Source organism: Protopterus annectens, chromosome 5.part1 (genome assembly GCF_019279795.1).
Source record: "Protopterus annectens isolate FY-2018-M chromosome 5.part1, PAN1.0, whole genome shotgun sequence".
Lineage (NCBI taxonomy): Eukaryota > Metazoa > Chordata > Ceratodontiformes > Protopteridae > Protopterus > Protopterus annectens.
The window spans coordinates 355,497,707-355,524,977 of NC_056736.1; positions in this window are offsets into that span (position 1 = coordinate 355,497,707).

The window sequence follows — 27,271 nt, forward strand, 5'->3', positions numbered from 1 at the left end:
TTATGCGGTCCAAATGGTCTCCCCCTATCATAGTCAGCTAGGTCACGGTTAAATTTGTGTATCTTGCGGTCCCATAATTGGCCCTCAAGGGTCAATAGTTCATGACTTAACTGTTGTGAGCAGGTTTGGTAACAGGTCTGTCCTTCAAATCATTTAGTATCCTCATACAGTTTGGTCACCTCAATCAAAATAGAATCAATACATCTGTTATGATAAGCCAATAGGGCCTCCACAAAGTTTTGATACATTGAGGAAGGTTTGGTATTTGTAGCCGAAACCAGTCTATTTATGTCACATTTTTCTTTTTGTGTTTGGAATTCCCCTTTTTGGTGCCATGCTCTTGCCGTACTTGCTGAGTTTGGTTACGTCGTCAGACATTTTGATTTTCGGCTATGTGGGGCTTCTTTTGCCCCCATATATGCTGATCTTTTAATGGCATGTTTGGAAGAACAGTTCATTTATGATCCCCTTCATAATCTGTATTTGCCTGAGATTGACATTTGGCGCCGTTATTTGGATGACTGGTGGTTAGTATGGAGAGCTGATGTTGCGTTTCTTAATGAATTCATGGATTACATTAATAGTAACAAATGGGGCATTCATTTTACATGCAATTTTGATCTGAACCAGATAACCTTTTTGGATGTTTTGGTCAGCAGAAAATCTGATCATACATTAGATACATGGGTGTATCGGAAATTCCCGGAACATAATGCTTTGTTGCATGTGTCCAGCCATCACCCTCCCCATATTAAATGCAACATACCCAAATCCCAATTCATGAGAATTAAATGTATTTGTTCTGATTCTGAGACTTATGAACATCAGAGGCATGACCTGGTGGGTATATTCAAAGCCAGAGGGTTCAATCCTGGTACAAACACCATGGCCTGTTGGGAGGTATCTCCTTTGGACAGAGAGGATCTGTTGCAATATAAGGATAAAACTTCTTCTCAGGAGTCCAATATTAAATTTATTACCACTTATGGATGTAACACTCCTAACCTGCTACAAGTTATCCAACAAAATTGGAATATTTTGTTGGGGGATGTTAGACTTGCTAACCTGCTAAAAAGAGTGGATTATCAAACTGGGGGGATTATTCCCCCCTATGCTTAATGAGCAATTGTGACCAATCATCTGGGATTACCAATTTACTATTGCATATATACCATTTGGCTATTTGTGGAAGTTTTGATACATTGAGAAGGGCTTGATATTTGTAACCAAAACCGGTCTGTTTATGTCACATTAAATTGTTTTATGCACACCACTTTGGGCTGGCATTTTTCTTTTTGTGTTTGGAATTCCCCTTTTTGGTGCCATGCCCTTGCCGTACTTGCTGAGTTTGGTTACTTTATTAGATTTTCAGTAACTAATTAAAAAAGGAGATATTTTTAAGTGATGAGATTGATAGCTTGTTCATAGTCATGGCAAAAGAGGAAAATATGTAAGGATGGAAGATCTAGATTGAGTATAAACATCTACCATGATTTTATGTTACAGGGACTGTTGTCCAAAATAGTGAGTATGTTTTAGTTGTTACTTTTCAGGTAGATGAGGTGTGAATTTCTGTTGGAATAATTTTTCAATGTTTTTCAAAAGAAACTGTAACTAGAAAATCTCTGCAATTGTTTGTTTATTTGATAGTGATTTGATTTTGGTTTAGAGATCTTAAAATGCCTTATTGCATTGTATTTTTATATCTATATTTCCTAGAGAAATATATTTAGTGGGTTTATTGGGTCTATGTCATAAAAGCAAAAATGCAAACTCTCGAATGCTCACATGAGCGAATAATCAAAAACTATACCCCCCGCTAAATATATATTCCTAATCCAAGATCGCACCACAGTGAGGAAAGGGCAAATATTCTGATCTTCACTGTACTGTGATCCCAAAATACCACTTTTGAGTTTCTGATTATTCACTCATATGAGCGTTTGAGAGTTTGCGTTTTCATCTTTCTGAAGTATACACGGTTTATTTAGTATGTTACAAATCACTTTCAGGTGGTATATTATTAGGGCATTTTTGATTTGTTACCAACCAGCTTTTAAAAATGCAAGGTGATGGTGCATTCTGTTTGTGAACTTGCCACACTTTTGGTAATATTATTATTGCATTTTCAGTTTATGCAGTAGGACTGAAAGCACTTACTACTATGTTGTTGCTACATGAAAATGCAGCAATAAAATCATGGTACTAGGAAAGTAAGCTTGCTGAAATTCTTTCGCTGCATTTTTTATATTAGCCTTGCAGAACTGCACAACCATACTTAGGACTACCCAGCATTGTGGTAATTGTATGTAAAATTTGATCATGTATTTGAATTGGCTTGAGCAAAAAATAAATAAATAAAAAGAAAGAAAGACAGAAAGAAAATTAATAGCATAAATCCAGCAGACAAAATTATATGAGTTAGTCAAGTAAAACCACTTTTACTTAGTCCTTCATATGGGTGACAAGACAAAATGATAGATTCAGTGGCAACGTATGGGTCCTACCATTGTCATATAAAGTAATAGAAACTGAACACATGCTGCCAAGATGTAAGTAAGACAGGTTCTCTAATCACCTGATCTATGAGTTGTGGTAATACTTAGACTAATAGTCATGTGACCCTTTACTCTATCTACATCTTCCATTTACATTTAAGTCCTGATTCACAACTACCTGACAAATCTAACGTAGCTCTCCCTTCTCCCACACATCTTAACATAATGCTTCACATCAACCCTCATTGCCTTTTTATGACAGTCCATTCTATCCTCCTGCTCCCTTACTCCAACCCTCTAGTCACTATCCTTCCATTCCAAACCACAACTTCCCTTTCACCACTCTCTTTCTCCTCCATTTCTCCAAATTTCTGTAATACAACTTTCCACCATCTTATTGCCCTACATTTATTTATTTCAAAGAACTTCTTCCTCCACCCTTGCCAGCATCACCTAGGAAATCTATACCATACTGACTTCCTCGTCCAGCACCATATCCCACCTTACTTCTAATTGGGGGAGATATTCATCCCAGTCCTGGCCCATAATGTCAACTGAACACTAACTTCACATTTCTCAAACCAAAATCTTCAACCCATATCCTAAGCCAGCACATCAGCAATCATACTTTCTCAATGCTTTCAGCCTCTACATCTGTAATATTTGCATTAAATTCTCATTACTACAGTCAAGCACAGTATAATGTACTCCAAACATCTTAGTAACTGACATTTGTCTAATATAATCCATATCCAATGAGGAAATCACTCCCTTTGTAGACAGTATCTTACATTGAGATGGACTCCCTAAAAGAACATGATGAGTACTTATCCTTTTTTTTATTTACATTTTATATGCAAATATGTGTGCTCATGTGTAAGTGCGCAGGCGTGTGTGTGTGTGTGTGTGTGTGTGTGTGTGTGTGTGTGTGTGTGTGTGTGTGTGTGTGTGTGTGTGCGCGTGTGTGTGTGTGTGCGTGTGTGCGTGTGTGTGCGTGTGTGTGTGTGTGTGTGTGTGTGTGTGTGTGTGTGTGTGTGTGTGTGTGTGTGAGTGTGTTTGTGTGTGCACGCATGTGAACATTATGTGCTTGTGTGAGCATATGTGTGTGTGCGTGTGTGTGTGTGTGTATGTGCATATGTGTCTGCATTTGCATGTGTGCACATGTGTGTGCACACATGCATATGCATGTGTGCACATGTGTGTGTGTGAGGCCTATGGAAGGTGGCACCTTAACTCCAGAACATATACACAGATTTTTAACGCTAAGTCTCATCTAGTCTAAACCATCCTTTCACTGAGGTATACATGAATGACAGTATAGCCTGTGTATAGGAATGATAAGGGGACATGATGGTCATTATTACATTATCTTTCCTTACAAGGGTGTAGCTAGGCATACACAATGTACTCAAGTGAGTACATTTTGTCTGAGTATTTCTTAGAAACTTTATAGTTCAACCAGCCCAGAATATTTAGAAATGTCTAAACAATTGTTTTCTGTATAGTGCTATACAGAATATGCTTTCCTGAGAAGAATACAGCTGTAAAATAGCATTTCTATTGTTAAAAGTACAAACAATTAAAAGTAAAGAGTCCCCTTCCAAAGTGCATAGAGGCATTATGTTGAGAATTGTGTGCATGTTTTAAATGATAGGTGGCTAGTGGGGGTAACAGCAAAGAGTCTGAGTACAAACTATACATTTCTGGCTACATCCCTCTTTCCTTAAAATCAAACCTCTAAGGTGTGTACAAAAGGTCACTTAATCTAGGGGCAATGAAATTGTGCTCTGCAGCATTGGAATTTATTACACTGACTGTTCTTTTTTCACTTTCCTAACAATCGCACATTAGATACATATGTTTCTGGGGGAGCAGAGGTAAAGATGGATCCTGTGAAGTTATTTGGTTGCAGGGGACAGGAGTCAAGCTATATATGTGTCAGCAGCTACTTGAACTAAATGACTGTTAAACTGGAACTGTCATCCCAATCCATTAGAGGGATGTACACAAAGTGATTATTAATGACCGGCTCTCTTTATTTGTCTTTTAGGGGGCTAGGCAGGCATACATTATTCCAGGCTGCAATTTATGTTTCCTTGCAAGCATTTGCCTTCTCAGTGTGTTGAACTGCTCATGTTTGCCTGTGTTGTTTTGCAGCAGTAGCATTACCATCAGCATTAATATTCTTATGCATGCAATTTGGTATCATTTTAAATACTGGGAACTGCATGAATGAGTCCAGTAATATGGAAACGGAATAGCCCAAAACACAGGCTTAAATATGCTAAATTCAAAACTGTTATTTCTAGGAGTACATATTAATAGGGAGCCCATGCATTAATAGGGTTATTTCCTGGGTGACCAATATATCAAAATCTGTGTCTTTTAGGCCATTTAGTCAAAGCTTGTTTTGTTGATATTCACAATGAATGAAAGGCCAGGTAGTTGACTTTTGGATTAGTGTTTCAGGATAGGCCATTTTAGATCTAGGCTTAGTGCTATGCTTTTGGGTAGGTTAAAGTTTAGGGCCACAATTAGCATTAGTTTTATATTTAGCATTAATGTTAGGGTTAGATTTAGTGTTAGCATCAGTGCTACACTTTGGATAAGTGTTAAATTTATGTTGGAGATGTGGGCAGTGCTGTGTCCTGTGCAGAAGAATATGTTCACCCTTGACTTGTTCAAGAACACTGTAAATTATTTTATGTATTTATTATTTATTTATTTTACATTTGTTTACTGGGATAGTCCATCTGGATACATGTCTATTTACAGCAGAGGCCCGGGGAGAAAATCTCCAAAAAGACATTCAACAAGCTATTAACATTTTTACAGTTTAAAACACAAAATAAAACACAAAAAAAGGATTTTTACTCAGATGTAACCAAACAGAGAAACAGATAAACAAACAAATGATTGCATTTTTACTCAGATAGAAAATTCTAGACAGCATTTTTAAGAATGATAGGGTATTGAATGCCTAGTAGGCTAACCTGGTAGTAGATCCAAGGAGATCATAGGATTTATAAGTTAAGAAACAATAATGTGTACGTAGAAGTCCTCCATGTGCACACGAGTGATGGTTAGAGTTAGTCTGGATTAGGACAAGTACATAGCCTCGTTCTAAATAAAGTAAGTAATAATAATAATTTTGCTTTGATCACTCGTTTTGGATTAACTGTTGCTGTCTTTTATACCAATAAAGTGCGGTTACTTTTGGAGCGCTCTCTCCTTTCTTCTTTTACAAGTAATAATAATAATAATAATAATAATAATAATAATAATAGTAAATAAAGTAAATAATTGTCTGTATTTTGTGCATTTTCACTTACTTTCTCTTTCATTGAAGATATCAGTGTTACTGGCTGTTTATTACATAGATTTGTTATGTCACTTTTAACTTAATAGCCTTCACTGAGATGTCTCACATGCATGTGATAAACTGAATTTAATTGGTCTTTCCAACACCACATGCATTTGTTGAGAAAACAGCATGTGCCTCAGAAAATGCATACTCAAAGCTTTCAAGACTATGTAATTGGTATAGTTTGGAGGCCCATATTTACCATTTGTGAGGCATGCTATTTTTCCTTACATGCAGTTCTGAATTAGTCACTGTCTCAACACCAGTGTTATGACTGAAAACATCTTTGTCAACCAAGTAAAAATTGTTTGTGTATGTAACCAGTTTGGGGATGGAGAAATAAATGTATCTCATACAGTCATAACCTAGCTTACCACAGAAAAACAGTAATTCAAACAAACAATTCATGTTGCAGTAAAAACCTACATTTTATATAATACGCCCAGCTTATGATTATAGCTTATGAAGTACATGAATGACACTGATTTTGCTGACTAGAAAACAGAACATAGAAACGATTTAACTGTTTTCTTATATGGCCTTGTTCAGTTGTGTTAGTTGATTGTACTTTGCTCATATCACAATGTTGCATACTTCTGTAATAAAACAAAAGTGAATTAAAGCTACAAGCTCTCCTGTCTCAAAGAGCCTACCCTGTTAATAGCTGTCATTTTTAAACATAATTTTATACCTATTATAATGATACACATATACAAAAATATTTTACATGCAGTTTATTTTGATATACACACATATGCACACTTTATCATTTGCAGTAGATCATGTTCATTTGGCTGCAAATGCAATATGAACCAGGCTTCTTTGTTCTTTGAATATTTCTATGGTTTAGATTTTGTTTTTATTAATTTATTCTCAATAAGTTTTAGGTTCTTTATTGGGTAAGTCTGCAGTAAAAATATATATCTTGTTAAATGACCTTATATTATTAGTAATAAATGAATGTAAGGATTTGGTAATTGTAATTGATAATAAACATCTCTTTCAAAAGCATGTAAATGTAACAAGACTTATAGCCCTGAGAAACCTTTGTTTAATGTTTAGATCCCTATCATTAAGAAATAATAAAATTTGGTTGATCTATATAGATCATGTTAAGACCAATATTGGAATATAATGTGGCATTCTGCATGTATAATGAGTAGGGACAACCACAGAAGTTGGAGTCTTTTCAGAGGATGTTCACCAAATGCTCCTTGCTGTAAAAGAAATAGGCTATATAGATAGGCATAAATACTTGAAGTTATTAACCATGCTCTACAGTTATTTTTGAGGGAAAGCAAACCTGGCTTATGAAGCTTTTAAAGACATGATTTTGAAGGCTGAGATATCCTCTTTCGTATTAACATCTGTAAGAGTTCTTTGGCACAGAGGGCAACATTGTCCATTCACAGTAGGAGGTTATACTGTTCAATTCTCAGCTGGGGTACCTTCTGCACAGAGACTGCATTTCCTCCTATTTGTGTGGGAGTTCGGTGTTGCTCTGGTTTCCTCCCCACATTCCAAATACATGCATGGTGGATTGGGCACTCTAAGTTGGCCTTGAGTGAGTGTGTGTGTATGAAAGAACAACCATGACAGGGTTAGCCACCTGGTGGTGTGAACTTTAGCTATAAATGATGGCTGCTGTTGATTTGACACACCCAACCCTGAGTACAAAAATAGGGAAAAAGATGTTATGGATGGATGGATCTGTACAAGTTATTTAACAATTTCTACCTATCCACACTTCAGACACATTTATACAAACTATAACCCCCTCCTCTTACTCCATTCTTCTCAATAAAATCCATCTTCATCCCCTTAATCAATCTATCACCTATCTACTCTAACTACTACTGAATATTACACCTGCAGCCACCTTCGGCACTAAGCCATCTATTCCCAAGTGCTGTACTCCTCCATTACCAATCACACTACCTTATTTCACCCCTTTGTATATACTGCATATTCTACTTAATTATTACTCTGCTACAATTCTCTTACATGACTACTGTTTCTGTACAGTTCCAATGCCATAGTTTCCCAATATTTACCCTTCTAGTCTTCTTCAAACTTCCTCAGCTAACAATCTAAGATAACCTGTAATGCCTTTATCATTTTCTAATTTCTTAACTCATTACATCCAAGGGACAACTCCTGGTGCATCTGCAGTTAACTCCTACTGAAGCCTCCAGGTGTCAAATATTACATGTTCATATTTGCATCAGTAAATCCAAATTCATGTTATGTACAAGGTTTTAAAAGATTTCATCTTAAAGCTTACACAATGGGAAACTCAGCTGCATTAATATTTGACCTCTAACTAGTGCAGGTAAAGATATATTAAATATAGTTTTATGATATTAATTTATACGGATATTATGTTCACATTTTTCTAAATATCTGAATAACCAAGTAACACAGACAGAACTCCTTAGCCTCATATGAAATCTGTTGGCTAGATGAACAAAACCCTGCTGACAGTTTGTGGGTAACTTGAATGGTTGCTGAGATATTGTATGTTGTTTACAAAATATTACAAACATAATAGTTACTGTGTTTACTGTGACTTATAAAATTCAGTTTTATTTATTTATTTATATTTCCAACTGGACACAGGTCCTTTTTCAGTGGAGGCCCGGGGAGAAAATCTCCACAAAACAATAAATGAGCAGCAGAGTACATGAAGAACAATTGAATATACATACAATAGCAAATAATACATACTGCAGCAAACATTAGCTATACATACAATGTGAAACATAGTAATGAACAGATATACCAATATCTAGCTAGAGGCTAGGAATAAAGGTAGGATGTATATACAGATAGTACTAAGCTCAAACAGATACTGTTCTAAACTCATAAATCTAAATCTTATATACAAATATTGCACTGAACTCAAGCAGATATAAAGCAGATGCTCCACACGAAGGTGGAACAAGCTAGAAGGGCTAATGGGATAGAAGGGGAAGATAGAGGAGTAAGAGAGGAGACTGAGTGAGTAGTATACGTGGTAGTGAGAGGAAGCCAGGTGTAAGTCACTTGGATATGTATTTGGAGTTGAGATGAAGTGAGGTAGTTAAGCATGTTATAACAGGTCTGAGAGATTGAGTGAGGAGGGAAGGGGAGGGTAAAGGGTGAGCCAGAGCCTGCAGAGGAAGGAATGCATGGTGTGAGGCAGGGTGGCTAGGGGAGGGGGGAGGAAGGGGAGGTGAAAGGACGGTTACTAGTCGGGATTGGTGCACAGGCATAACCAGAGACTTTTTAAGTGAGTTTTTAGTGCAATCTTGAAGTGATTGCAAGAAGGTAGTGTGGTTATGGCGGGGAGGTTGTTCCATAATCTGGATATGATGCAGGAGAGTAGTGCTTCTCCCACTGAGTTCTTGGGTTTGGTCACTAGAAGTAGATTTTTGCTGCTGGAGCGTAGTGGTATCGGGGAGCAGTAGAGCTGGAGAAGGTTTTGAAGGGATGGGACTTTAAGAGGATGGTTTAGTAACTTGTGGGTGAGAAAGAGTTGATTCAGGTGAAGAAGCTAAGGGAGTTCAAGCCAGTCAAGCTCTTTAAGTGAGATACAGTTTAAGACCTAGAACCTAAAGAATACTATCCACTCATTCCTACATATCTCTTCTATTTACTCCTGTTCTGACATTCTCAGTATATATCATTTTATGTACCAACTATACCAAGAATCATCTCCCCCCACATATACCCTTCCTTCCTTCACTACAAGTCATGGATACCACCTACATATTGTTCCACATTTTACTCTAGCTCTCCCACATACTTCTACAGATTCATAGTGTTTTACTTATCTCAAACACCAGACAATAATTAAACCAACAGAAAAAAAAAATCACCATAACAAAGTCACTTCTGTCCCACCTGTATTGCCACATCATTGCACTCAGAGGTGACACACACCCAAATCCAGGCCTCTCCTATTTGCCACCCCCTTTATCCTCCCTGCCCACCAGCCTCCCCTCTCAGAAAATCCATATGAACTAAAGTTTTTCTTAAATAAATATTCATAGTATAGGATATAAAACCAGTTCAGTATTCCCCTAACATATTAAAGTCTAACCCCTCCCAACTATAATATAATTAGGGTGGAGAGACTTAACAAAAAAGCATAGTTGCTATCATATATCCTAACCACTATACTATCATCCCACACAGCTGTCAAACTGCTAAATTCAATAATGCTGAGCTCATCATCCCTCATCATAAACTAATCCTTGCATTATACATATCCAAAGTGACAATATATCTACCCTGGAAGATATCCTGTTCCGGGTATCTAACAAAATGTCTCATGAAACTATAATTCTGGAGGACGTCAACACTGAGTGGCAAAAACTATTGCCACATTCCCCCACAGACAGTATCAACCTCCATGGCTTCACGCAGCTAATAAATCACCCTACTTACACCAACAAGCCCAACCAATTCAGTTCCTCTATAGACTGGATAATGGTGTGCTACCCCAGCAAATATATCACCTCAGGAACTCTCATAGATTTGATTAGTGGTCATTACCCCATCTTCACAACTAGACTTGTTACTCATCTAGTAAAACAGCGTACCTATAAAACTATTCACAGTTTAAGTTATTTTAACCCAGACACCTCTATAACCGCTCTAACATTCCTCATCTGGTCATTCCTTAAGATCATTTCCCTAGATGAAACACTGGAAAATTTTAACTGAATATTCCTAAATACCTTAAACAACCTAGGATCACCCAGGAGAAAAAAAGTGAATCTTCTCCTTTGTTTTCAGCAGATATCAAAATCCTTACACTAAACACATATAAGGACTGGAAATACTGGCAAAAAGATAAATCACTCCAAAACCTACAACATTTTAAGAGACTTTGGAATCTGGTCAAGAGACAAGTGTATAAAGATAAAAAAAAGTATTACTCAGACACATAATAAAATAAAAAGTAATAATAATAATCCCAAGAAATTATGGTAATCCATCAAAAATATTATACACCCAAACACAACTTCACTTGCAGAACCGATCATCAATAACACCTATTCAGATATAGCTACCCAGTTTAAATCTTATTTCACTGATAGCATAACTGCCATTGCTAAAGATTTTTTTCCTACTTCACCTGATTCCTCTTCACTCCCACTACTTGCATCTTTACAACCAATCCCTACCTCTCTTATAAAACACTGAGTAAATTCAGACCTTGCTCACCTTCTGCTAACAATCTTTCTAACGGATTTCTAAAGATGGCTGCCAACTCCATTGCTTATCCTATTTCAATGTTCATTAACTGGGCCATTGAGGAAGCCTATGTTCCTTCCCTCCGGAAAAAAAATCTTTAGCATTCCTCTCCCCAAAAGTGTTAACTGCATCAAAATATCCAACTTCATGATTATTGCTAAACTATTCACCCTCCTCAAAATTTTAGAAAATTGTGTCCAAAAACAACTCCTTCATCTGTTCATGGGTAAGTACTAAGCTGGCTGCCCTTTTAACCCAGCCAGTTTCCCCTTTTGTGCTCAAAATAACCTATTTCATTTGATTATATGTAGGCCTTACCTATCCCATGGCCAATAATTATATATTACCTCTAATAAGAATAACTGGGATCATACCACAGATAATTTAAGGGGAGGCATGCATGAGATAAAGCATTTAAGCACTGTCTCTGTCCATTAAAAGAACAGAGGGCAGTCCCTAAGTAATGTTTCTGTTTCTCATCCATAGATCTACGCTGTACTTGAATATGAACAGGGATATATTTTGTTTTATGTGGATGGGGAGTCTGCTTCACAGAATAGGTATACTCTGTCAGATATACTTGTTCATCCATACCATTTTGTTGATGTTGAAGTAGAGGTTTAGATCCCTAGACCAAGTATTTCTGATGCCATTTTACTTGCTGATGTGCAGTAAATCCATCAGTAATGGGACAGAGGATGCCAGACACAGGTCATCTGTTAGCAGTCTGTAGGATACCATGGACTGCGACATGACTTTGAGTTGGTCCGTGTATGACACATTGTTTAGGCCTTATATACTCTAGTAAGGTATCTCAGTGTGCATTCCATATGTTGCATGTATCTGGACAGGTACAAGCAAAAGGGGGCATTATATTCAATGACCGGCCTCATGAGGGCTGAGTAAAGGGTAACAATGACATCCTTAGATCTAGACACAATCCCTTTGTTTATAAGGTATGGAATATAGAAGGACTTTCTTACAACACTAGACACATGTTGGTCAAAAGTTAGGTCACTGTCCACATAAGTTACAAAATACCGAACAACTGGGTCAGCTCTGAGGAGGGTATGATCAAAGTGGTTGCTCTCTATGATACATGACTTCCCAAAAGATACAGTAATGCAGTTTTTGGCATTTAGTTTCAGTCCATGATTTTGGTGCCCACTATTTATTTGAGACAAACCTTTCTACAGGATGGCTAAGTCATTTGTGGATTCAGTGACTGCCCCTAGCTTGCAGTCATTTGCAAACGTAGTCATCCAGAGCTCTTTGGTATTGGCTTTTACTTCAGAAAAGTAGATTCCAAGTAAGAGAGGTCCCAGCACAGCACCCTGGGGGACTCCACTAGTGACTTATCTCTTTGAGGAAGTAACTTCCACTATTTTAATTATTTGTGTACTATTTGTGAGCCAGTTGGCAGTCCAGTGGGTGACATAGGGGTTTATTCCCAGTTTATTTTCTACTATGCCTGAGTTAGAAATTGTGTCAGCAGCTTTGGCCTTGTCTAGTTGCGTGGTGTGTACCATTTTGCCTTTCTCCACTGCTTTGCTGACCTTTTCAAAAAATCCACCAGACTGAGTAAGCATGACCTGCCCTTGATGAATCCAAACTGAGACAGGTGCAGTGTTTGGAAGTTCCCTATGTCCTGATTGATTAGTTCTATAATAAGTCTTTTTATGCCTTTGCATATGAGGCTGGTCAGACATATGAGTCTGTAATAGCTGGAGTCTGTGGAAGGTCCTCCCTTATGCAGTGAATGTATTTCCTCGTACAGGAACAACGTCTTACCGACACTCGACATGGTCTTAGACCAGCACATAGTACCAACACAGCTTCTTATCATTTACAGTTGCTATCAATAAAGCTAGAGAAAAAGGCAATTTTGTCTCTTCAGTATTCCTTGACTTGTCAAAAGCTTTTGGCACAGTATTACACAGTAACCATTTGGCATAACTAACCTCCCTGGTCTCTTATAGCCCTACCCTACAATGGTTTACCAGTTATCTGTCAGTTAAATGGCACTCTGATCTCTCTCTCTATGTACCTGTGAGTCCTGCAGATCTTTAAAGCTCATTCCTTGGCCCACTCCATTTTAACATCATTATCAATAATCTGTGCACTTACCCTGAACACATAACCCTTATATAATATGCTGATGATTCCACTTTAATCTGCTTCTACAACCATTCCATCCTCCTTCAAACAATAACACAAGATGCCTTCAACTCCACAGAGGTCTGACTTTATAGAAAACTAGCTCCTAGTTAATCCTAAAAAGGCATTGGGCTGACAACTCAGCACCGTAAAAATCCACTGCCAATCATGAGTGGACCAGAGTTCTGCTGTGGCGACCCCTAACCGGGAAAAGCTGAAAGACATTACTTTACTTAATCCTAAAATAGCTAATCTTCCTAAGCAACATACACATGACAAAAACAGCTTTACAATTTTCTCACTTAACAACACAATAATTGATGTTGTCCCATACAGCAAATGACTTGGTGTCACAACAGACAATAATCTCAAGTCTAATTTACATATTAATAACAACATAAAATGACTCATCAAAAGCCAGGAATGTTGCATAGGGCAAAAAATTCCGAACAAAAAAACACAGAAGTGACTCTTGCTACCTCAGAATTATTACCTTTCATTCTCTACGGCTCTCCCATTCTGACTGATTACACTTATATCTGAAAGCACAAGCTGAACAGTGTTACAACAAAGTAGATACATTTCCATCGTCAGCCTTATTCATCACATCACTGTTCTGCCCTCCAAACAGTAAAATGGCTTGAAATTCCCCACTAGCTAACTTATACCCATTTGTTTCTGGCCCACAAAATAACTTAATCACTCTACCTCCACGCTATCACCTCTGTATTACACCACTACCTACCACCTTCTGACCTGCCTTCCTCTGACAAACAGCTACTGTCCATTTATAAACCTCACAGATCTATTAGACTCTGTCTATACTCCAAGTGTGTAGCCAAATCTGGGAACAGTATCCCTACATCCATCAGGTCTGTACCACAGCACCACACCTTTAAGTCTCTTCTAAAATAGCATCTCTCTGATTCTTGGCTCTGCTGCTGTTCTTCAGTGTCCTAAAACCTTTTCTCAGCTCATAAATATCTTTGAGTAGGTCTAGCTTCTTTCCACTTAAGTACTTAGCCTCTTCCTCTCTAGCTGTTTTGCTTTCGCTACATACCTTTATCATACAGCTTTTCCTTTTATCACTATCGCTGTTAATACTGTCAATGTGAACTTATTTAAGGCCATTTATATGACTATAAAATACTGTAAATATCAAGTAGTCTCACATTAATACTAAATGGGCGTTTCGATCTTTGTACTCATGTCTAAATTGTAATTTGTATTTTTTATTGCTGTACTACGTGGAGTTTGTCTCCCCGGGCTTCCTCTGAAAATGGGTACCTGTACCCATTTGGACTTTCCTGGTCAACAAATGCCAAATAACTAAAAATAAATAAAAAGAAGCGACTATATTACGCAAATCTTTCCTAGATTACTAAATGATTTGCTATACACTGTTAACATTTCTAGAAATATAAAACAGTTTAAACATAAGCTGGATTTATGGATAGGAGACAATCTCTTTAATACATATTTTACAAAGACAGTGTTCTTTGAATGACCATTAGGCATATTTATTTCTAAATTAATAGAAGCAAATTAATAAATAATTTGATAGCCAGGTAGGTGGACTGGTACAAAGACCCTTTTCAACCATGACTGGGTTCAGGGGCAATAAACAGTGCAATTAACCTTAAGTTACATACTTCAGATATGACAACTATTAGATTTACATACCTGAAAAATTTTACACGGTTTATATATACAGTATTATACAATTCTGATAAAGTTTAATGTTATGCAGTTTTTATGTACTGTATTTCTAATAAAACAACAGGTTTGCAAATCAGTCTGGGTACAATAAATTATTTCTTTATGGTTTAAAACTGAAGTATATTGAATAGAAAAAACTCAAATTGGAGTGAGTTAAAAACAGGGATTACAAAGATTGGTCTAGAGACTACAAAGAGAGCACAGGAATAAATTAAGTCAACTGGAAAAGTCAAAGTGAGGAGACTGGAAGCATTTTTAGACTTGTAAGCTTTTTAGAATTTAAATGTTATCTTTAAAGTATTTGCAAGCAACTTCATTGAAAGGGATTTCTTGAACTCAGTAACAGTAACTTGATGCTTAGTTTCAGCTGGTAGCTTGTTTCAGAGGATGGGATCTGTTTCTGAGAAGGCTTGTTCACCAATAAATGGGGGATGGTTGAATGATTTTATTATTTATCATTTTAACTTATCATGCAATTTGCTTAGGGAGTTTCCTGATTGGGAGTTTTCTCTACTTTGGGGGGTGGGGGGCAGAAGCCAATATTTAGAAATGTGTACAGGAAGGTGCACTGAAGATAAATTGACTTTTCAGTAATGGGTAACCTGGTAAACAAACTTATGAACTTAGAAAGTTGATAAAAAACAGATTTTAAATTAGCATGCATTTTCTGAATAATATGACATTTGAAATTCAAATGTCTGTTGTTAATTAGTGACTTCAACCCTCAATGGTTTGTCAGAAAATCACAAAGGTACAGACAAAAACATGAGGCAGTAATCTGGACAACTCCAGAAATCTGGACAGTTAAGAGGTATTCATACATAACAGCAGTATTAAAATATTGAATGAAGGCACTCTTAGTCCATCTGGGGCCTAAATGGTAGTATAAAGGCACAGAGTGCCATTAATTTAGAATTAAGCAAGCTGTTACACCCTAAAGGGAGAGTATATAAATTGATTATATTCAATGATCTTTTAAAAGAGTTAGTGGATTTGTTGTCATACTAATTATTTTGAAATTTCAGTTAAAGTTCAGTATGCAATGCTTTATGCACCTCAAATACATTAAAAAAGTAGGAACATAAAATACTTGTGAATGGAGCCAAATAATTAAAACAAGCACTGTAAAATTTCAAATACTGATAATATAAGTTGTGCTTGTCTTTAGATAGTGACTTTGCAAATGAAAAAGGAAGAATGATATAAATTTTAGATCTAGCATATCAAAGGCATGTGTCAGAATTAAGAGACTACCTTAACCATGTTTTAAGGAATAAGCACATGGATTTACTAAGAGCACTACTATATGCCACTAAAATATTAAGGGCACTACTATATGCCACTAAATATACTAAGGGCACTACTGTATGCAGCTAAACCTGACTCCATAATTATCAGTTCATGCAAGAGCAACATTCATGTATGCTACCATAGGCAAGTATGTGATGTGTACTAAGCAGACATACACACCATCAGCTAGGGGGCAGACACATTCATGCAAAGTCACACTCCTTACTGAGCACAGTAGTCACTGCTACTTTTTCATGTCTATCGGAGCATGCGTTTTTTCCCCAGATGTATAGCAAACAATTACACTTGGTATCTGCTGGCATCTTATGACTAACCCATTCATGGTTTTCATAGTTTAAAGGTTTGTAAGCAAGTACAAATCTAGCTCTCCCTGTGGGTCATTTTAAGCCTAGGCAATTTCTGTCAGTGGAGTGCACCTTGCGTCTGTGAGGTAAACACATTAACCATTAGGCCAACCCCCAAGTCTCCTTCTCATAGGACCTAGTCTGTGAAATGAGTAAGAGACTATTGTGACACTCCTGTCTTCATCAAGGCTGACAGGTGGACAGCACAACAGCTGAACTTTGACTCAGTAACTGTCCCTGACAGGGAAAGGTGCACTATGCATCTCAAGTTTCATGTCTGGATATTTTACCTGAGGGTCAGTATGGGGAAACGTGATTTAGTTGCTCAGGAAACTAAGATTATGTGGTTTATAGATAATAGGTAGGGATGTTAATGATGGTGATGTCAGCAATTTTGGTGCAGGGACAAAAAAGTTGCACTCAAAATGATGATGGGAGAGATGTTAGTAGCCAGCTGAAGTACTGCAACAGCCTTGGGCATTATTCTTATCAGGTTGTAATTTTATTTGAAGTCAGGTTAGTACCTGTTTTGTGTTACAGACATATTTACATAGAATGCTTTAAAAATGCAGCCGGCTGGGAAGTGTAACTCTGTATTGTAGAACCTTTCAGAGTGCCCCCTGATGTACATGTTCTTCTATGCAATTTAGTAATATAGATAAAATTGTGCCTCTGCATACTTGGGGATGCTGGCAATGCCTATGTTTATATGATAACACATAATGAACTTTACCGCTGATGTATTTATATACTATGTGCTTGGATCTACAGAAATTCAAATCTGTCAAAATGAGCTGCTTGCTATTTCCTAACCACCTGCTATAAACGCAATATACAATTAACTTGGACAATAAAGTGAGGAAGCAGAGAATTGTGATTGGATCTCTGATCATAACTATATTCATGTGATGGAGGTGAAGAAATTCACCTTGAGAATAGAGAAAAGCAAAGCCTGATCATCTTGACAGTTATGCTAAGAACCTAAAACAGCTGTACCATGATCAGAAGAGATACACAATAACAATTCCTTGTGTATAGAGAGCTTCGTCTGTTGTATATACTATCAGTTGCAGCATCAGAAAAAAGTATAAGCCTAATGTATTTTATAACTTTAGTGAGCAGAAATAAAGTATCCCTTTTAGGAAAGAGTGGTTTTAAAACTGAGACATTGTCACACCACTTTTTTAATGTGTCTAACAACTTTTAAATCAGTTCTAGCTTCCCACTATGATTCTGTTGTAGCCATTACTGTCTCTTTTTATACTGGAGCTTGAGACTAGAGTTTTCCAGTACAGAGGTATGCTTAGAAGGTTTGTGAAGCAACTTGCTTACGTCAGAGAGGTGCTTAACAAAGTTATCTTTATTCCAGAATTTGGAGAATAATCTCTCTTTGTTGGATTTACATAGCATCCTGAAGTTAATATGCACAGCAAAGGCATTTGACTGCTGATACCAATGGAAATATATTAAAATACTTTTAGTATGTTTGTGATAATTACATTGAAAAAAATTATAATTGTAATGAACTGCAAAGAGCTGCTTTCTCACTTTAGTCATCATTTTCTTGATGCACTATGGAATATAGAAATGAAATGTAAAGGCAAGTTTAAAGGATGGTATAGAATCGTGATGTTATAAAACTACCAGAAGACAACTCTCTTAGAGTGTAACTTGACATCACTTTTAAGATCCAAGGTTTTTCTAACCTATTTATTGCCATGCACCTTAGCTGGCCCGTTGATTCACCACACCTACATGTGACACAATACTGTATAGCTGTTTTGTTGTTGGAATGTCAAGGTACTGCTCATTTTTTCCATGGGAAAGTCTCAAGATGCATCCTGGTGGGATGCCTTAGTAGGAATAATGGCAAAAATTAGGGACAGTGCTCAAGTTCTGAATAAGGATGAGTGACTTATTGAGGTGAAGTTCCATTACATGAAGGAGAACTTTGCCTCCCCTGAGTTCATTTGTACAACAACTATTTGAATGACTCACTGAATGTTGTGCTGAATGGCTCAGAGAAAATAGAACAGTATGATAAATCTAAAATTAAAATACAACGCACTTCTCTTCAGAGAGTTATAGCAGGGCCCTTAAAGACTATGTTTTGAAATCAAGAGTTGTTAGACATGTATAACAAGGCAAGGCGGGGATAGTTTGAGGAGGTACACCAAGATATTATGGTTTTAATTGATGGGAACAGCTGGCAAGGCTAGTGTGTGAAATCACAACAGTTTTCACAAGGTGACAAATGAACATTGGGTTGCCTGTAAGCTTTTAAAGGATTTCTTGGAATGTAGGAAGAGAACACCACATATGTGTTAAAATGGAAGACATTTAACCATTTTTATTATATTCCGGGCATGAATCCAGCATTAGGATGTGGTGCCACACTTTTTTCCTTCCTACCTTAGTGTAATAGGATGTACAGTTGTACTTGTTAGTATGTCAATTATCAAAAGGTATTACTTTCACACAGATATTAAACAGAACATATTTAGTGCCTTTAAAAGCCGAAAGACAAACAACATCTGTTTTTCAAATGATACATACATACATACATACATACATACATACATACATACAAACAAATATTTCAAGCATGGGCATTAATGCCTTTCTAGCCTGCCAATATACCATAACAGTTGTTTCTATAGTAAGTGTCCAGGGCTGTTCTTAAAAATATCCAAACTAGTGATTGCTTTTAAGTAATTTGGTGGTCTATTCCATGCAGCAGCTACTCTCTCAGAGAACCAATTAGTACACTTCTCATTGCCACAGGATCATCTACATAGGTTGTCTAATGATTCTCTACTACTTTTTGATAACCCTAAACACCCCCAGACGTAGTTGTCTCTAAATGTCCTATAATCCTGAATAAGGTCTATTCTTAAATATCTGTATGAGTCATTGTACAAATTCAGATATTTCAGTGTTTCATTGTAACTTAAATTTTCACATCCATGCATGCCCTTGGTATATTTTTGCTGTACTCTTTCCAGTTTAATCATGCTTGTTTACTTATAAGATTTCCAATGTGTTATTCCGTACTCAAGTTTGCATCCAGTCTAACTAATAAACAATGGCTTCATAATTTCTGATTACCTATACTTTATAAATCTTTTTATACGACCTATAGATCTATAATTATCATTATACAATGACCCCCCGTTAATATTCCAAAATGTGTACGCTGATTGGTCAGCGTGCATGTTGTAAATCAGACTTATACTAATGGAAAAAGGCCCGGTCGCCCGGACTTTTTCCATTAATATAAATCTTTTTTTTTTCTTACAGCAACGGAGAAAGCAAGATGTCCATTGCCTTTTAGAAAGTGTCTCGCTATGTTAAAGGAGTTTAACATAGCAAGACAGCTTTAAAAAAGCAACAGAGAAAGGAAGATCTCCATTGCTTTTTTTAAAGCTGTCTCGCTATGTTAAACTCTTTTAACATAGTGAGACACTTTCTAAAAAGCAACGGAGATCTTGCTTTTTCCATTGCTTCCACCCACAGCTCTGATGTATTGCGTAAGCATATGCATGCGCAGCACATCAGAACTGCCGCAGAATACTGGACAGCTGCGGAAGGGCAGCAAGGAGGCATTATACAATGCCATTATTTAAGAAAACTAAGTATTTTTTTTCTTAAATAATGTCATTGCATAATAGCAATAACCCACTTCTGGGTGTGGGTAATGCTGTATTTACCCACGGTTGTCTTTGTTTGGCCACTCGGGTTTCGCCCTCGTGACCAAATCACGCTGACCATGGGTAAATCCAGCATTACCCACACCCAGGCATGGGTTATTGCTTAATTAACCAATTGGTCAATATGATTAGAAAAACTCAAGGCTGTACCTACCATATACCCAGCTCCATAAATAAATCAGTGTGTGTTGTATTAAATATATGCCTTTCAGTTTACATCTCCCAACTCTCATATGTTTAATGTTTGATGTATTTATCAGCATATTATTCTCCTATGCCCAAATGGTCTTTTACAGACATGCCCTATCTGTAACACATGTAATTAGTGTACCCGTTTTCAAGTCATCTGCATACAGACTGTAAAACAGCTCATATGAAAAAGATAGATCTGAAAAACAATACAAACAAGTATGGGACTAGGACACAGCCCCATGGGACACCCTGACTTTAACCAAGAATTTAACCTGTCCAATTGTTGTATGATACTTGTCTTGTCCTATCTGCAAGCCACTCAGCTATCCATCTTATCAAGAGTACATCACTATAGTTGTTCTAATTTATTGATCAGTGTTTTGTATATAACCCTATCAAATGCTGAATTTAAATATATATGCACAATGTTTCACTCTTTGTTTTTATTATATTGTTATACAATATCATGTTAAAGGTGGTAATAGATCTATTTTCAACATTTGAAAACATTTCCGGTATATGGTTTGGAGTCCCAACATTTTACATTCTGACAATAACTTATCCAATAATATCCTCTCCATTATCTTTCCTCAACTTGAAAGTAAACTTAAGGGTCTGTATGATTCTGGGTTTATCCTACTCAACCTTCCCTTAAAGATAGGTTTATTAAGTGCATGTCTCCAGTCTTGAGGAATCGCCTGATATTTATACAAGCTAGTATATAATAGATATAATGGTACTGTAAGTTCTTGCTGAAGTGTTCCCGGCTCATTATTACAAATCCCATCTTCTCCCTGTGCTTTATTTGGATCCCGTTTGCATAGTTCCTTTTCAATACAGTCTAATTTGATTTCAGTATCTGAGCTTACATGGATATTATTAGGACATATTATAACTCCTTTGTGGAGTCAAACTGTTTTAGATAAGATTTTGTAACTATATCTATAATCTGTAGTGTCCAAAAATAGACTGTTAGAATCCACACACCGATTATCAGTTTATATGTCTTTACTCCTTTCACATATTATATAGCTATAAAATCTTTCCTGTTATGCTCAATATCTTTATAAAAAACATTTTCTTCAATTGTTTTTGATCTTGTATTGCACTATGCTTAATTTTGTTTGTCCAGCTTGTTTATTTCAGTTTTCAAAGTTGTAGTTCAACTTCTTTTCTATTTCTTATATTTCTAGTTTTTTACCTTAATCAAGTATCTTGTTCATATGGAAATAGATCTTCCTGACTTTGTCTGCCTAGATCCTAGATTTATTTGTATTCAAACAATTTCTCTTTCATAACTTCACATATTGTTTGTGCAATTTGTCCACCAAATCCATCACTCCAATTAGTTTTACATAGGGACTGTTTTGCTTTCATATAATCTCCTATATTAATCTTCTTTGGAAAAAATGAAAAAAGGTACCAACTGCAGACCAAATGGAGAGTTAAATTAGATACTTTTACTGGTTAGCGCTTTCATGCGAACAATCCTCGCACTTCCTCAGACAGTTTTACAAGCAAAGAACATTGAGTTTATATACTTTGCAACAATAATTAAACAATTAATCAATTAGTATAAACAAGCATTAAAAAATCAATTAAACCTTGTTATAAAACAATTATAGAAAGACATTTCTTTAAAAAAATACTTCATATAAAATTGTATAACAATATATGAAGAACAAAACCAACACCTAAAATCTTTATGTAAAATATATAATAATTAACCTATATATTGTTATTAAATGATGGAACGCTACACAATTTATATATATATACTGAATAAGTTATATTAATATCTGGAACAACATTAATTATCTTGAAAGAGCCTATAAATATAATTGTCAAACTGAAGGGGTAGTTTATTTAGCGGTGTGCCAACTATGTCACGCTTTCTATTTTGGTAAGACGGAACGCCAACTCAAACAGCGCATCTACGAACATATGTATGCCATTTCTAAGAAAAACATTGCTAATGCTCTTGCCAAACATATAATAGACAATAATAATCATAAATTTTCATTCATGGTAGTACAAAAGATTAACAAAGATCCTAGAGGAGGACCTTGGAATTTGTTACTTGAGGAACAAGAGCTACTCTGGCAGCTCAAAACCAATGCATATGTTCCCCCAGGTCTCAACGAGACCTGTTCTATTAAATGTCTCTTGAAACTCAAGGCTCTTTCAAGATAATTAATGTTGTTCCAGATATTAATATAACTTATTCAGTATATATATATAAATTGTGTAGCGTTCCATCATTTAATAACAATATATAGGTTAATTATTATATATTTTACATAAAGATTTTAGGTGTTGGTTTTGTTCTTCACATATTGTTATACAATTTTATATGAAGTATTTTTTTAAAGAAATGTCTTTCTATAATTGTTTTATAACAAGGTTTAATTGATTTTTAATGCTTGTTTATACTAATTGATTAATTGTTTAATTATTGTTGCAAAGTATATAAACTCAATGTTCTTTGCTTGTAAAACTGTCTGAGGAAGTGCTAACCAGTAAAAGTATCTAATTTAACTCTCCATTTGGTCTGCAGTTGGTACCTTTTTTCGTTTTTTCCAGTGTTATTTGCTTGTTTCGTGATATTAATCTTCTTTGCTTTGGTTTAGCTTTCACTTTAGCGGAATTATCTAGTAACAAATTAACTTTAACTCCACAATCACTTTCCATCAATGGGAGTGTTGACATGAAGTAATAGTGATTTTGTTTATGTCTAGTATGTTCTGTTCCCTGGTAGGTTTTTAAAAATCTGAAGCAATTTTTTTGTTCCTTAACATAGATTGTGAATAATTTCCTTAATACTGTTGATTTAATATTCCAGTCTGTTTCTGGTAATTGAAATCCCCACCAACTATTCTTCTTTCATCCTGTGTTTCATGCAAGATATCTATGAATACCACTAGGTAATCAGCATTTGACTTTGGTGGTCTATACACTCCTACAATTGTTATATGTTCCAGGGTTGTCTTTATTGTCACAGTTACACAGTCTATAGTATTAGTATTATTATTGAACATGCCATGGGCACCGGAACCATAGAGCGAGGGGGGAGGGGATCCCCCCCCACTTTTGCAGATCATCCAACCTCTCAAATGCCCCAAATTATCTGCTGACGTCATGCATATTTCCGGGTTTGCGAACGGGAACAGAAACGGATGGGTTATTCAGCTACTTGTAATTTGGCATCAAGTTATCATTAGTTCAGGACTGATTCGCCCTTTGCAAGATGCATCTCATTTGCTGCAATCTGCATGCCTTGTAGCATTGATACTTGAACAGCATACTGAGCAATCGTGTTCATGTATCCATCGGTAAGTTGGTAAACGAGGATGCCTTTCAACTTTCTCGGTAAAAGGCTGTGAATGCCTGAACAAATAATCAGCAATATTGTCCTGTCTTTTCCTTAATTACACAGTTAAGTGAATAACTGAACTGGATGAAGTTTTAAGGACCCTCTGTATGGTATAAGGGAAGGCTTTGATTTGGGTTGTTAAATATTGTTTCTACTGGTTTGTAATTTGTAATTAAAATCTTTCCAGCAAAGTATGCTGCATTCTTTTTTAGCATTAGACAGAGATCTACTTGCATGCATTATGATTTTCTGATACCTTTCATGTATTTGATTTTGAGGTCAAACCATGTCTTACAGAGCTTGTATCTACTTTTATAATGTGTACTATTTTATCAAACACAGCATTCTTGCACATTAAATTAATCCTGCTGTAACACCACTAATGTCCCATTTTTGGTTTTAATTCCTAGACACATGAAACCTCATTTTTCATTAAAGTCCTCTAGTCCAGTAATGCAATTGTACTGAAGTCTTTGATGAAATGTCATATAATATCTTCATGTTCTTGGGCTCTGTGACATGACATTTTTTGAAAATAGAAATCCAAATAACTGAAAAAAATCTTGTAAAATTGTGCTTGTTTTTATTTAATGTAAGATTATGATCTTTCGACTCACTCTGCACTTTCCTCAAAGTCCCTTCTTATCCTCTGTCATTTTGGTCATACGTTATAATGACATCACTAATATTCTTTGCATTTTTGATCCCCTTTAATATTTGCTGTATCAGATGGCATTCTAGCAGTTAGTGCATAGGGTTAAGACAGTGATCTGTAGCTTCTGTGGAACAGAGTTTGATTCCCTTAGCCGTCATATGCCTACTGTGTGACACTAAGCAAGTCACTTAACCAGATTGCTCCTGGGTCATCCCTGAATGGGGACTGTGTCCAACAAGCCTAGCTGTTTAACAAATGGGTATTATTGTTATTAAGATTTCAGCCACAGAATGTACTCAAAATGGACATTAATCCAGCTAGACTAGCTGTCATTGTATTTCCATTTTATGGAATTTGGACCTTTCCAAGTATATATACTATGTGTGTGTGTCTCTCTCTTTCTCTCTCATCCTTTGCATCACTCAATTGACAACTATAAAATATACACAAATCCTGACCTTACCTTGGATTAAGGGTTTAAAAGGTATTTAGTATGGATGAAATGCAGGGTAAGGTGTCTAATATCTTTTCATTAATGTAAATTTTTTTATGTGTTTTCCAGCACTTCAACTCTTTTTCTCCAAAGGAATAAAATAAATGTGAGGATGTGCTATTGAAATCATATTTGAATCCATCTGTAACTTGACCTTTATTTATTCAGTTGTACAGTGTCAACAGACAAACTACTGTATCCATTTAGCTGTCTGTTCAGTGTAATGTGCATCCCCTCTGTTCAGTTTCAACATATTTTAATATCAGTGCCACACCCAAGGACTTAGTCCCTAGCCACCATCACTTGTGAATTTATGCCTCACATTTATGTTTTGTTCCTCTGGTTTTCAGGAGTGGTAAAACAAAATCTTTTATTCTAGCAATGTTCGAAGGTAATAAAATCAGTATTTGAAATGTGTCCCTATTTTGGGGCTGTATTCCCCCATTATTGGCTTTGTTCTGTATTTTTGTGCTAAGAGGTTGAGAGCTATGGTGAGAAGTGAGAACTGAATTCACTAAATGTTATGATAGCCATTTAAGTTTGTCTTTCTATCTTTCAAGAAATTGCTAGTTTAGCTTAGTGGTATGTTGCTCTGACTGTAGTGCATAGGGTTCTGGGTTCAAGTCTTGGCAGCAAAATGCATGGTCATAACACAGCATTTTATGCAAGCAACTTTCCAAAATTATACAAGCAATGTTTAAAATGTGTCCCTGTTTTTTAGCCTTTTGTCCCCCCCAATTGAAAATAAGTTCAAGAAGCTATGCAACATGCCTATGGCTTACACTACTGTGATTCTGTATATATATATATATATATATATATATATATATATATATATATATATATATATATATTGTGTGTAGAAGTAGACTGTTATCATGGAAATGTCCTGAATAGGGCAGTTTTGTCATTATTGGTGCATGCATTTTGCTTCATTGCTTACTGGAAAAATGTTCAAACAATAAATTTAAAATGCAATTGTGTGTGGAATTAGACCTTTATGATGGAAATGTTCTGAATACGGCAGTTTTGTCATTATTGGTTAATGCATTTTTGTTTCATTGCCTACTGGAAAAATGTTTAAACAATAAAGTTAAAATGCTCTCTAACTTAAGTCTAACAAGTGTGTTGTATTATACATGGGATATAATTTAATACAATCAGGAAGGTGAATCAAGGAATGCATACATGTATGCATGGCCCTAAAAATGTGTTTGAAAACAGCACAGAGGAAAGTGTGAAAGGCTCAAAATCATAGGCAAATTTTAAGCTTTACTCTTGTTACCAAAGCAATGGATGAAGTAAAACAGTTCACACCACATTACCTCGACCTGGCCAAGCCTTTTGACACAATCCCCTACTCAGGTGTAGTACAGAAGATGAATAATGTAGGAGCAAACACTTACATCACCAGCTGCATTGCCAACTTGGCTCACAGGATGCAGGAGATCAAAACCGGAGAAGAGACCATTCACCAATGGAGTCCCCCAGGGTTCGGTGCTGAGACTTTTTCTGTTTGGCATATACATCTCAAAAGTAAAAGAAAATACCAAAGAGCTTTGGCCAGCTAAGTTTGAGATGACTGCAAGGTAGGAGCAGTTATTGAATCCATAAATGACTTAACCATCATGCAGGAAGGTTTGTCCCAAATAATAACTGGTGTCAAAATCATGACAATGCCCTCTGAGTACTGATCCAATTGTATGGCATTTGGGAACTTATGTGTACAGTGGCCTAACTTTTGACCAACATGTGCCCAGAGTCATAAGAAAGCCTTTCTATATTGCACAGCTTATAAACAAATTGATTGTGACTAGATCTAGAGATGTTGTTGTCCCCCTTTACAAAGCTCTCATTATGTCAATCATTTTGTATAATGCCCACTTTGGCATGTATCTGCCCAGCCCCATTTATCAACTGGAATATCTTCAGAGATACCTTACTAAAAGGATACAAGTCCTAAACAATAGGTCTTGCATGGACTACCTCAAAGATTTATTACTATACTCAGTATCTTACAGAGTGCTTAGAGGTGACATGTCTGGCATACAAAGCATCCTCCAACATAATACAGATGGACCTACTGAACATCAGCAAGTCAAATGTCATCAGAAATACTCAGCCCAGGTATCTAAACTGAATGTTCTGGAGAGATGGATATATATCACAGAGGCTACCACTGTTCTGGAACAGACTATCCATAAAAATAAA